At 44.2% G+C, this 12,500-nt stretch overlaps 1 protein-coding gene across 1 annotated transcript in view; it reads right to left on the bottom strand.

Annotated features, from left to right (window-relative positions):
* Positions 1 to 12,500, bottom strand: part of LOC143280236 (uncharacterized) — a 76,411-nt gene that overhangs the window by 54,251 nt on the left and 9,660 nt on the right. The window lies entirely within an intron of this gene.

The raw sequence follows: 12,500 nt of genomic DNA on the forward strand, positions 1-12,500 counted from the left end.
ATCGCGCAAAAGATACGGTCCATGCACTGACTGCGACACACTACTGCCTTGCCTGGTAATATACTACTGTACCGGTCCTTGTCAACACATAGATCCTATGGCTCTGTGTGGGGTGTGGGGTGTGGGGTGGGTGGGGGGGGGACGAGGTAGGTGTTGTGGTGTTGTGAAGCGGGTAGAGCAGTTGGGAGGGTGGGTGGGTGGAAGAGGTCGCGTGTCTCGTTTGCTACTCAGTCAGATCTGTCTGTTGTTTATTATCAAGTCTCTGTGTGTGTGTGTGTGTGTGTGTGTGTGTGTGTGTGTGTGTGTGTGTGTGTGTGTGTGTGAAAGAGAGAGAGGAAGAGAAAGAACGAGAAATGTGTGTGTGTGTGTGTGTGTGTGTGTGTGTGTGTGTGTGTGTGTGTGTGAAAGAGAGAGAGGAAGAGAAAGAACGAGAAAATGTGTGTGTGTGTGTGTGTGTGTGTGTGTGTGTGTGTGTGTGTGTGTGTGTGTGTGTGTGAAAGACAGAGAGGAAGAGAAAGAACGAGAAAATGTGTGTGTGTGTGTGTGTGTGTGTGTGTGTGTGTGTGTGTGTGTGTGTGTGTGTGTGTGTGTGTGTGTGTGTGTGTGTGTGTGTGTGTGTGTGTTTCTGTGTACATGCAGATTTGTTCCGAGGTATAATTATATACACACAGGTGCTAAAGTGTATGCGTCTTGCTTTGTACATCCACATGTTATCTGTGAGCGCGTTTCTGCGCGCTCGGGGGGTATTTCAAGTATTTCAAATTTTCGCCAGTGTCCAAACTGACAGGGGGTCGGGGTTTTTTTTTCTCCTGGGAACAGTGCTAAGGGCCTGAGCACCTTGCCGCAGTCACGATCATCACACCACGTCCTGTCCTCATTATTTCTGATAATCGTTTCTGTCGAGAAAACTGAGAAGGCTGGCACTGAGGAGAGGAGAGGGAGGTGAGGGGGTGGAGGAGGAGGGGAGGGAGGGCGGAGGTTCCGGGGGGTGGGGGAGGGTGGGGGGGGGACACTGACAAGTGTTCGTTGGCAGAGAAGGGAGGGAGGGAGGGAGAGAGAGAAGGACAGGAAGGGATAGAGCGGGGGGGAAGATAGCAAGTAGACAGACTGGACCAGCGACATAACTGGTCTAGACATGTTGGACGTATCTGGACAGTCGGACTAAAAAATTTTAGGATGAGAAAGAAAAAGGTTGGGGGTGGGGGGGGGGGGTGAAGGTGTTGTAAAGACAGACACGCACAGAGACAGAGACAGAGAGAGAGAGAGAGAGAGAGAGAGAGCAGAAGAAGAAGAAGAAAGAAAGAAGGAAAGAAAGAAAGAAGACAAAAACAGATGAGAAGCTAAGAAAAACAGAAACACAGTGATATGGACTGAGAGAGACAAACACACACACACACACACACACACACAGAGAGAGAGAGAGAGAGAGAGAGAGAGAGAGAGAGAGAGAGAGAGAAATAAAGAGACAGACAGCGAGAGAGAGAGAGAGAAAGAAAGAGACAGACAGCGAGAGAGAGAGAGAGAAAGAAAGAAGGTAAGAGAGAGAGAGAGCGGAAAATGTACGTATAGTGAGGTGCACACGCCAAGTGCGAGCGCATCAATATCAAATCAGGTTGTTCTTAGATCAGCTGACCGCAAAAAGGATAAATAGGGCTAATCACCCCTATGCCTGCGCGTGTTATTAGCATTATTTTTGTTTGTTTGTTTGTAGGTTTCTTTGTTTGGTTTGGTTTTATACATACACAACATAACATAAAGTGCTGTCATATAAATGTGTCGACACGCGGCGTTTCCATCTTAACCCTTTCACCGCCAGTCAATTTAGAGTACAAAATTCCCTTGTTGTATAAACACAGAAAAGACAGTGCCTAAGAAAAGCTGGGGATTCCCCCTGCGATGTATAGAAAATATGGCCTATCCTACCATCGAACATTAAGAGCGGTAGGTTCATGGATAACAGACCAATGAATGGTAACCTTTCAGTGACATGGGTCCTCTACCACGCCTGTGCATAAATGCGAGCTTGGCGTTGAAAGGGTTAAGGAAACTGAAATGGAAGCTTAGCTTGGGAATGAATCTACAAGTAATAACCGAATATCACGTGTCTGCACATTTTGCAAATTCCCAACCCAACACTTCCGTTTTTGGACTGAATGAGATTCAAGAAACATCTACTGGAGCAAGACAAAAAGTTTTGCACGTGGAATATGTATGGTACATGGTATACGTTAACTCGCCCCTGCCGCATTTCCCACGTTCTTCTAAATATTTGGCCTTGATTACAGTGTACAAGCTCTCTACACCAAAACTTTAACTCACTCAGTACGGCCAGTCCTCTCTTCTCCTCTACACAGACACCTCGGATGTCCAGTGGGTGTCTCAATGACCCAAACTTTAGCTTCCGTCGTCAGAATTGTGGTATTCTTTGTCAACATTCACCTCTTCAGTATAAGAGCCTTCCGCTTGCAATATTTTGATGATGGTAATTGGAGTGAAACGCTGTTAACGTCGTCTCTTTCGCCGTTCGTATGGAGAGAGTTAAAAGCCGGACAAAACGCTTTGTGCGTAGAACATGTATGGATCATGGCATACGTTAACCAGCCATTGTCGGATTCCCCCACGTTCTTTTAGATATTATTTGGCCTTGGAAACTGACTGGGTATTCATTATCTACTGCATACATTAACCCAGCCACTATTACATTTTCCACTTTTCTTGACCTCTGACAACTCAGAACTTGAAAGAGCACTTCACTTCACTCGGACACACATAGAAGTTAACAAGAAGGGCACAATCATTTTGTGTGGCCACTATCTTAATATATTCTTGAAGGTCCGGCAAATCATATATATATTTGATCACAGTGAGTGCTCTTCGTGTGGCAGCTGACAAGAACAACACGGCAATGAGTTTGGTCTCTACATACCAACCGTCCCTCCTGATCGCTAACACAAACAGTGTACAACCATACGCACAGTGGCCTAAGTGGCGTATTTGGTAATTCGTTAGAGGGTCCTTTGAGAGAGGGGGGGTGGGGGGCGGGTGGAGGAGGGCATGGGGGGGGGGGGGGTAGAAAGAAGGTATCGTAGGTGGGTAGGTGGGGGTAACTTTGTGATGACAACCAGCAAGCTTGGGGTGGAAGTTGGTAGAAAGGCAGTGGTGGTGGTGGTGGTGGTGTGTGTGTGTGTGTGGGAGTGGGGGTGGGGTGAGGGTGGGGGGTTGGTGCTGTGCTGTATAAAGGGGGGTGGGGGTGCGGGAGGGAAGGAACCCCTACAGTTCCAGAAGTCAGCTCTTACATCATGCATCCACTGATCCTGGAACTGTATATTGACATTGGTCCACCAAAGACAGAGTGGTTATTGAACGAGCACACACACACACACACACACACACACAGGCACACATGCACGCACACGCACACACACACAGAGGCACACATGCACGCGCGCACGCACGCACACACACATAGGCACGTACGCACACATACACACACACACACACATAGAGGGGAAGAGGGCTCACAAACACGCACGCACGCACGCGCGCGCGCGCGCCCACACACACACACACACACACACACACACACACACACACACACACACACACACACACACACACACACACACACACACGGCGAGAGGAAGGGGGCTTTGTTCTAGCTATAGATTATAATTTGAAAACATGGGTGCTTTATCTGCATATGAATTGATTGTTATCAATGTCAACCAAAACACACAACACAACATGTTTTGGAACAACGTCATGCAATTCAATTCAATTCATGTTGTTTAGAGCCCAGCCGACCGTTTAGGCCATCTCAGGGCTGTTACCACGTTTCAACAAGAAAATCTTCTCAAAACTGTAAATAAAATATCTTATTTAAAGTTTTTATGTTTACAGCCCAGCCAGCCACTTAGGCCATCTCAGGGCTGTGACCACAACAAATCTTTACAGTATGCCTTTTTTTAAAAACATGCAATTAAAAATATCTAAATCTTGTTAAAAATATTTGTTTCTCTTAAAAAGTCCATTACTGCCCAGGGAGGCACATCCCTGAACAGTGTTCTCAAGGACTCAGCTGTGTAGTGTTTATGTCGGACCTCGTGCAGGACGTTGAGCAATACAGTACGTACAAGTCACACATAACAAATACATACACAACATAACATACCGCAACACAAGTCACACATAACATATACACAACATAACATACCGCAACACAAGTCACACATAACATATACACAACATAACATACCGCAACACAAGTCACACATAACATATACACAACATAACATACCGCAACACAAGTCACACATAACAAATACACAATATAACATACCGCAACACAAGTCACGCATAACAAATACACACACAACATAACATACCGCAACACAAGTCACACATAACATATACACAACATAACATACCGCAACACAAGTCACACATAACAAATACACACACAACATAACATACCGCAACACAAGTCACACATAACAAATACATACACAACATAACATACCGCAACACAAGTCACACATAACATATACACAACATAACATACCGCAACACAAGTCACACATAACAAATACATACACAACATAACATACCGCAACACAAGTCACACATAACAAATACATACACAACATAACATACCGGAACACAAGGCACACATAACAAATACATAAACAACATAACATACCGCAACACAAGGCACACATAACAAATACATACACAACATATCATACCGCAACACAAGGCACACATAACAAATACATACACAACATATCATACCGCAACACAAGTCACACATAACAAATACATACACAACATAACATACCGCAACACAAGTCACACATAACAAATACATACACAACATAACATACCGCAACACAAGTCACACATAACAAATACATACACAACATAACATACCGCAACACAAGTCACACATAACAAATACATACACAACATAACATACCGCAACACAAGTCACACATAACACATACACAACATAACATACCGCAACACAAGTCACACATAACATATACACAACATAACATACCGCAACACAAGTCACACATAACAAATACATACACAACATAACATACCGCAACACAAGTCACACATAACAAATACACAAACAACATAACATACCGCAACACAAGTCACACATAACAAATACATACACAACATAACATACCGCAACACAAGTCACACATAACAAATACATACACAACATAACATACCGCAACACAAGTCACACATAACATATACACAACATAACATACCGCAACACAAGTCACACATAACAAATACACAACATAACATACCGCAACACAAGTCACACATAACAAATACATACACAACATAACATACCGCAACACAAGTCACACATAACAAATACATACACAACATAACATACCGCAACACAAGTCACACATAACAAATACATACACAACATAACATACCGCAACACAAGTCACACATAACATATACACAAACAACATAACATACCGCAACACAAGTCACACATAACAAATACATACACAACATAACATACCGCAACACAAGTCACACATAACAAATACATACACAACATAACATACCGCAACACAAGTCACACATAACATATACATACACAACATAACATACCGCAACACAAGTCACACACAACAAATACATACACAACATAACATACCGCAACACAAGTCACACATAACAAATACATTCACAACATAACATACCGCAACACAAGTCACACATAACAAATACATACGCAGCATAACATACTGCAACACAAGTCACACATAACAAATACATACACAACATAACATACAGCAACACAAGTCACACATAACAAATACATACACAACATAACATACCGCAACACAAGTCACACATAACAAATACATACACAACATAACATACCGCAACACAAGTCACACATAACAAATACATACACAACATAACATACCGCAACACAAGTCACACATAACAAATACATACACAACATAACATACCGCAACACAAGTCACACATAACACATACACAACATAACATACCGCAACACAAGTCACACATAACACATACACAACATAACATACCGCAACACAAGTCACACATAACAAATACACAACATAACATACCGCAACACAAGTCACACATAACATAATTATACACAACATAACATACCGCAACACAAGTCACACATAACAAATGCATACACAACATAACATACCGCAACACAAGTCACACATAACAAATACATACACAACATAACATACCGCAACACAAGTCACACATAACAAATACATACACAATATAACATACCGCAACACAAGTCGCACATAACAAATACATACACAACATAACATATACCTGAACAAGCAAAGTATACTGCAGAATGAACGAACTAACCTGACGAACAAGATAAATGTGTGTGGTGGTGGTACAACTATGATATGTGTTTTAATTCACCATACAATAATTCACCACACAGTAAGTCAAACAAAGACCTTGTTTCTGTCTGTTGTTGTCCTTGGTACTGACTTTGTTTGTTGAATGTTACATGTTTGTCTGAGTGTGTTTGTGTGCGTGCCTGAAATCTGACTGAATGACACAGGAAACGAATGATGAGCGCCCAATGGCAGCCGTCAGTCGGCTCTACCCAGGTAGGCGGCCCGTTGTGTAAATGACTCCTGTGTTTGTAAAGCGCTTAGAGCATGGTCTCCGACCGAGGATAGGTGCTATATAGTATATAAGTATCCATATCAAACAATCACCCATGAGGACATGCATTTCATTATGGACAGGTTTTCAACCTCCTGCAGACGCTTTGGACTCACCATCAGCCTCAGCAAGACCGAGTCCATGTACCAACCAGCTAGCTCACAGAACGCCAGTGCCTCCCCCGCACCTGCAGTCAAGATCAATGACACAGAGGTCAAGTCAGTCGACAAGTTTTGCTACCTGGGCAGCACCCTATGCAGCTACGGAGCCCTTGATGCAGAAGTGACGCTGCGCATCGCCAAGGCCAGCCCCGCCTTTGGAACAATAAAGGCATCAGGCTCAGCACCAAGATGAAAACCTACAGAGCTGTTGTGCTGACCACCTTGTTGTACTGCTGTGAACCATGGACGACGTATCGCCGTCACATTCAACAACTTGAGCAGTTTCACCAGAGATGCATACGAAAGATCCTCGGCATAAAGTGGCAAGACAGGGTCTCCAACCTCCAGGTCCTAGAGAGGAGTGACCTCCCCAGCATCGAAAGCCTGCTGATCCAGTGCCAGCTACGCTGCACAAGACACGCTGTCCGCATGACAGACAGCAGGATCCCGTGAACGTGGAAAGACCCTGCAAGCGCTTCAAGGACACCTTGAAGACAAACCTCAAAGCCTGTGACATAGACATCGCTTCCTGGGAAACTGATGCCCTTGACCGCTCTCGCTGGAGGATGCTGTGCTCTAGTGGCATAAAGACGTTTGAAAACAAGACAACGCTGGCCATTAAGGAGAAGCGTGAGCGAAGGAAGCAGGGATCAACTTCTGGAGACGTTTTCCCTTGCAACACCTGTGGGAAGTGCTGCGCATCCAGAATCGGCCTCTTCTCCCATATGAGGACACACACCGACAGATAAGCCTGCCTGCCTACTCATCCATCGGTACCGACGGGAGACTCCATCATCATCAATGCAATGAAATGCACGCCATACGATACAAACAAAGGAACAATGCAGTCCGATGCAAATTTACTACGGGAAACAAGGCAGCATGAGTATGGCAAAGCATAGTGCAGAAAAAAATGCAGCTTAGTAAGCACAGTGCTTCACACCGCATCGCAGGACACCGCAGTGTAGTATACTACACTATGAAGCACTGCGTTGCATTGCACTACACTACACTACACTGCGCTGCGCTGCACTGCACTGCACTGCACTACACTACACTGCACTGCACTGCACTGCACTGCACTATACTACACTGCACTACACTGTACTACACTGCACTGCACTGCACTACACTACACTACACTGCGCTGGACTGCACTGCACTGCACTACACTGCACTGCACTACACTACACTACACTGCACTACACTACACTGCACTACACTGCACTACACTACACTGCACTGCACTGCACTACACTACACTGCACTGCACTGCACTACAGCATGAATCACATATTTACTGATTATGCACAGGTTATTAATTCAAAGAACGGGAAGAAAATACGACAAACAATTTGATTTGCCAATGTCAACTTTACAATGTCCCACCACCAACAGATGAAATTGTGGCTAAAAAAGTCACACACAGAGACATATACAGACACACAGACACAGACACTGAGAGAGAGAGAGAGAGAGAGAGAGAGAGAGAGAGAGAGAGACAGAGACAGAGACAGAGAGAGAGAGAGAGATTATTCAAGATATTTTCACAGTTTAGAAGAGGCGCCTCAGAATATGTACCCCCCATTTATCGCCATATTGATAACCTTCTGCACTGAGGTGTTGATCAACCGCTCTGTCTGTCAATGGGATGTCATTGCCAATAACGGTACTGCCGGTTTCATGAGCTGCACATGATTTGATCCGCATCAGTAAACTTTTGTATACAAAACATTGTATCTGAAGACATCGGTTCTATCTCTCACATAATCAGAGTGCAGTACAGTACAGTACAGTACAGTACAGTGCAGTACAGTATAGTAAAGTACTAACTCTTGAATAGAATACATTACGACATTTGACCGCGCTGGTTCGAACTACGGCTCAGCCGCCGATATTTTCTCCCCCTCCACTAGACCTTGAGTGATGGTCTGGATGCTAGTCATTCGGATGACAGAGAGAGAGAGAGAGAGAGAGAGAGAGAGACAGAGTGGGGAGACAGACTGACAGACAGACAGACTGACAGACAGACAGACTGACAGACAGACAGACTGACAGACGCTCGCGCAGGCAGAGAGAGACAAGGCAGACACAGACAGAGATGCACACAAAACTCACAACAACAACAACAACAACACGTGGAGTGATGGCCTAGAGGTAACGCGTCTCCTTTCGAAGCGAGAGAATCTGAGCGCGCTGGTTCGAATCACGGCTCAGCCGCCGATATTTTCTCCCCCTCCACTAGACCTGGAGTGGTGGTCTGGACGCTAGTCATTCGGATGAGACGATAAACGGAGGTCCCGTGTGCAAGCATGCATTTAGCGCACGTAAAAGAACCCACGGCAACAACAAAAGTTGTTCGTGGCAAAATTCTGTAGAAAAAACCACTTTGATAGGAAAAACAAATAAAACTGCACGCAGGAAAAAAAAAAGCGGGGTGGCGCTGTAGTGTAGCGACGCGAATTTCACACAGAGAAATCTGTTGTGATAAAAAGAAATACAATAAAAATACAATTAAAAAAACCAACAACAACCAATAATGTACAAACGTAAGGTCATTCTGGCCGACTGGGACATCTCAGCAATCTGCAAAGGGAACTGATGTAATATCAAATGTAGCTGAGTGCATGGGTGCGCCTGTGTGGGGGAGGGGAGGGGAGGGGTGGGGGGTTAGGGGGTTCGTGAGTGCTTGCGTGCGTGCGTGCGTGCGTGTGTGTGTGTGTGTGTGTGTGTGTGTGTGTATGTGTGTGTGTGTGTGTGTGTGTGTGATTGTGAAATGGGTATGAGGTTGGTGGAATGGAAAAAAGAGGGTAAAACGGGGAAGGAGGTGGTGATTTGGATTCACAAAATTAGCCGTGAGGGGTGAAGCTAGGTGTGGTATTGTCGTGACTTCTTCTACACCGACACTCGACTCGTGAGTCTCGGTGCTGTGAATGTTATCGGAGACGATCAGGTGTCATTCAAAAAGGCACATGCATGTCTTGGAATCCAAGACACTCGGTACCTGCCTGCCTCTCTCTCTCTCTCTCTCTCTCTCTCTCTCTCTCTCTCTCGTTCACACACACTAGCGCATACATTCACTCTGGAAAAAAAATAAATAATAAAAAGAGTGAAAATCAGAAAGGGGAAAATAGGAAAAAGAGAGGGAGACACAGACACAAGACAAGACAAGACAGAGGCAGTGAATTAGGGCCTAGTTGTTGTTTTTTTCGCCTAGAGACGACCCTAGAAAACACACAGCAACTAACTGTTAAACTGACTCAGTAGCAGTGCAGGGTCTCCTCCGGTGTGTGGCCTCCTGACGACCTAACATCGATGGTTCCCTGCGGACTGCCGACCGACGTTGGAACTGTGACGGACGAACCCGGGTGTGGCCGTGTATGGGGGAATCTAAATGGGCGGTGTGTGAGTAATGCCACTGAAACGGTGCAGATGATGAGGCAGCAAAAAAAAAAAAAAAAAAAAAAAAAAAGAAAACCTGTTAAACTTGCTCTGCCCATTCAATCACCCACTTACCACTCTGCCTCTTAGAAAATAAGAAATATTTTAATGCTTATGCAATATTGTTTTTTAGTGCAGTTGATATTTTAATGTCAGCGTGTGTGTGTCTGTGTGTGAGTGTGTGTGTGTGTGTGTAAGGGAGGGACATCGCGCGTGTGTGTGCGTGCGTGCGTGCGTGCGTGTGTGTGTGTGTGTGTGTGTGTGTTCTATGAAATGCATTTTGTTTTAATCTTAGCCTTATTTACTTCATAGATTTTATAATATAATCTGATTCATCTCTTAAGTGTGCCTTTTCATTCATATGAACACACTGGATGTTTTCCATTGTCAGATAGCGGTTGATATCTTTTTTAAGGCATGTTTATAGTCTACTGGATGATGTAAGACGCTTTGAGCAGCTTTGGTGCTGGATATCGCGCCATAGAAAAACTATGTGTTATTATTATTATTATTACCTACCCAACCTCCCTACCTTTCATGGTGCCGACAGATATATTCAACGTATGGTTGGGTGTTGGCTGCAGCATTGTCTGTCACCTGTGGTGCAAAACGGCTATGGCTTTATATAATAATATCAAAAACCATCTACCTGAAGATCTAGTCATCAGCCCCATCCACATGTAATATGCAGCTTCTGTTCACACGTGTATGTGTGTGTGTGTGCGTGTGTGTGTGAGAGAGAGTTTGTGTGTGTGTGTGTGTGTGTGTGTGTGTGTGTGTGTGTGTGTGCGTGCGTGCGTGCATGTGCGTGTGTGTGTGCGTGTGTGTGTGTGTGTGTGTGTGTGTGTGCAGTGCGTGCATGTGTGAGTATGCACAAGTTTTTATACTGATATGCACTTGTATGTATCCTAATTTCTGCTGTATCCGTGTTTGTGTATGATTTTCGATTAATGTTCGTATCTTGTTATGTAGTATGTACTATCCCCCACCCCACCCCACCCCCCTCCCCCCCACAATATTCCATGTGACCCCGGTACACTTGGTAATAAAGACATATTCTACACTATTCTATTCTAATAAGGATGAGGGGGAATTTCGATTAGTGTCCTGTTTCACAAAGTTCCTCCTCCACTTCCCTATAATTATAAAGCAAAAGCCTTTTCGCAACACAGGTCACAAAATTTATACATGACAAGCGCAAATTGCAAATATATCATGTAAGTAACAAATATAATTGTGTTGTTGCTGGGTTATTTTTAGGTTTCATCGACGTGTGTGTGTGTGTGTGTGTGTGTGTGTGTGTGTGTGTGTGTGTGTGTGTGTGTGTGTGTGTGTGTTTCTTTCTTTCTTTCTTTCTTTCTGTAGTTTAACGTCTTCTCACTGTTATGTGATATCAGACGGGGGGGAAATGTAGTATATGTATGCCTGCGCGTGGGGGGGGGGGGGGGGGGGGGGGGGGGGGGGGCTGGTGGAACGGGTTGGGTGTGATGATAAAGAGGTCATGGGATGACTGAGACAGGTAAGGAGACATAAAAAACAAGAGAGGCAAGGCCTCCAAGACTCACTTGTGGCAAATTAAGTCCCCTAGCATTAATTACAGAGTAATTTCCCTTTTTTACTATCTGCACCAAAACGTTTGCAAAATAAATAAAACTTCCATGCTTAGCAAAAGAAGTTCCTGTTTGAACAAAAAATGATAATAATGACTGCTCTTGTTGTTGGATCAGAATATCAGATGAAAGTGCCAAGTTTAGAGAATACAAATAATATAAATATAACAGTAAATGCAGTTTGCATATGATTAGGCTTCATTTGTGTGTGTGTGTGTGTGTGTGTGTGTGTGTGTGTGTGTGTGTGCCCATCCCAGAGGTGCAATATTGTTTTAAACAAGATGACTGGAAAGAACTGAATTTTTCCTATTTGTATGCCTAATTTGGTGTCAACTGACAAAGTATTTGCTGAGAAAATGTCAGTGTTAAAGTTTACCACGGACACACACACACACACACACACACACACACACAGAGACAGAGACAGAGACAACCGAACACCGGGTTAAAACATAGACTCACTTTGTTTACACAAGTGAGTCAAAAATGGGTGGCGCTGTCGGTATAGCGACGCACTCTCCCTGGGGAGAGCAGCCCGAATTTGACACAGAGAAATGTGTTG

The sequence above is a fragment of the Babylonia areolata genome, chromosome 3 (assembly GCF_041734735.1).
Source record: "Babylonia areolata isolate BAREFJ2019XMU chromosome 3, ASM4173473v1, whole genome shotgun sequence".
NCBI lineage: Eukaryota > Metazoa > Mollusca > Gastropoda > Neogastropoda > Buccinidae > Babylonia > Babylonia areolata.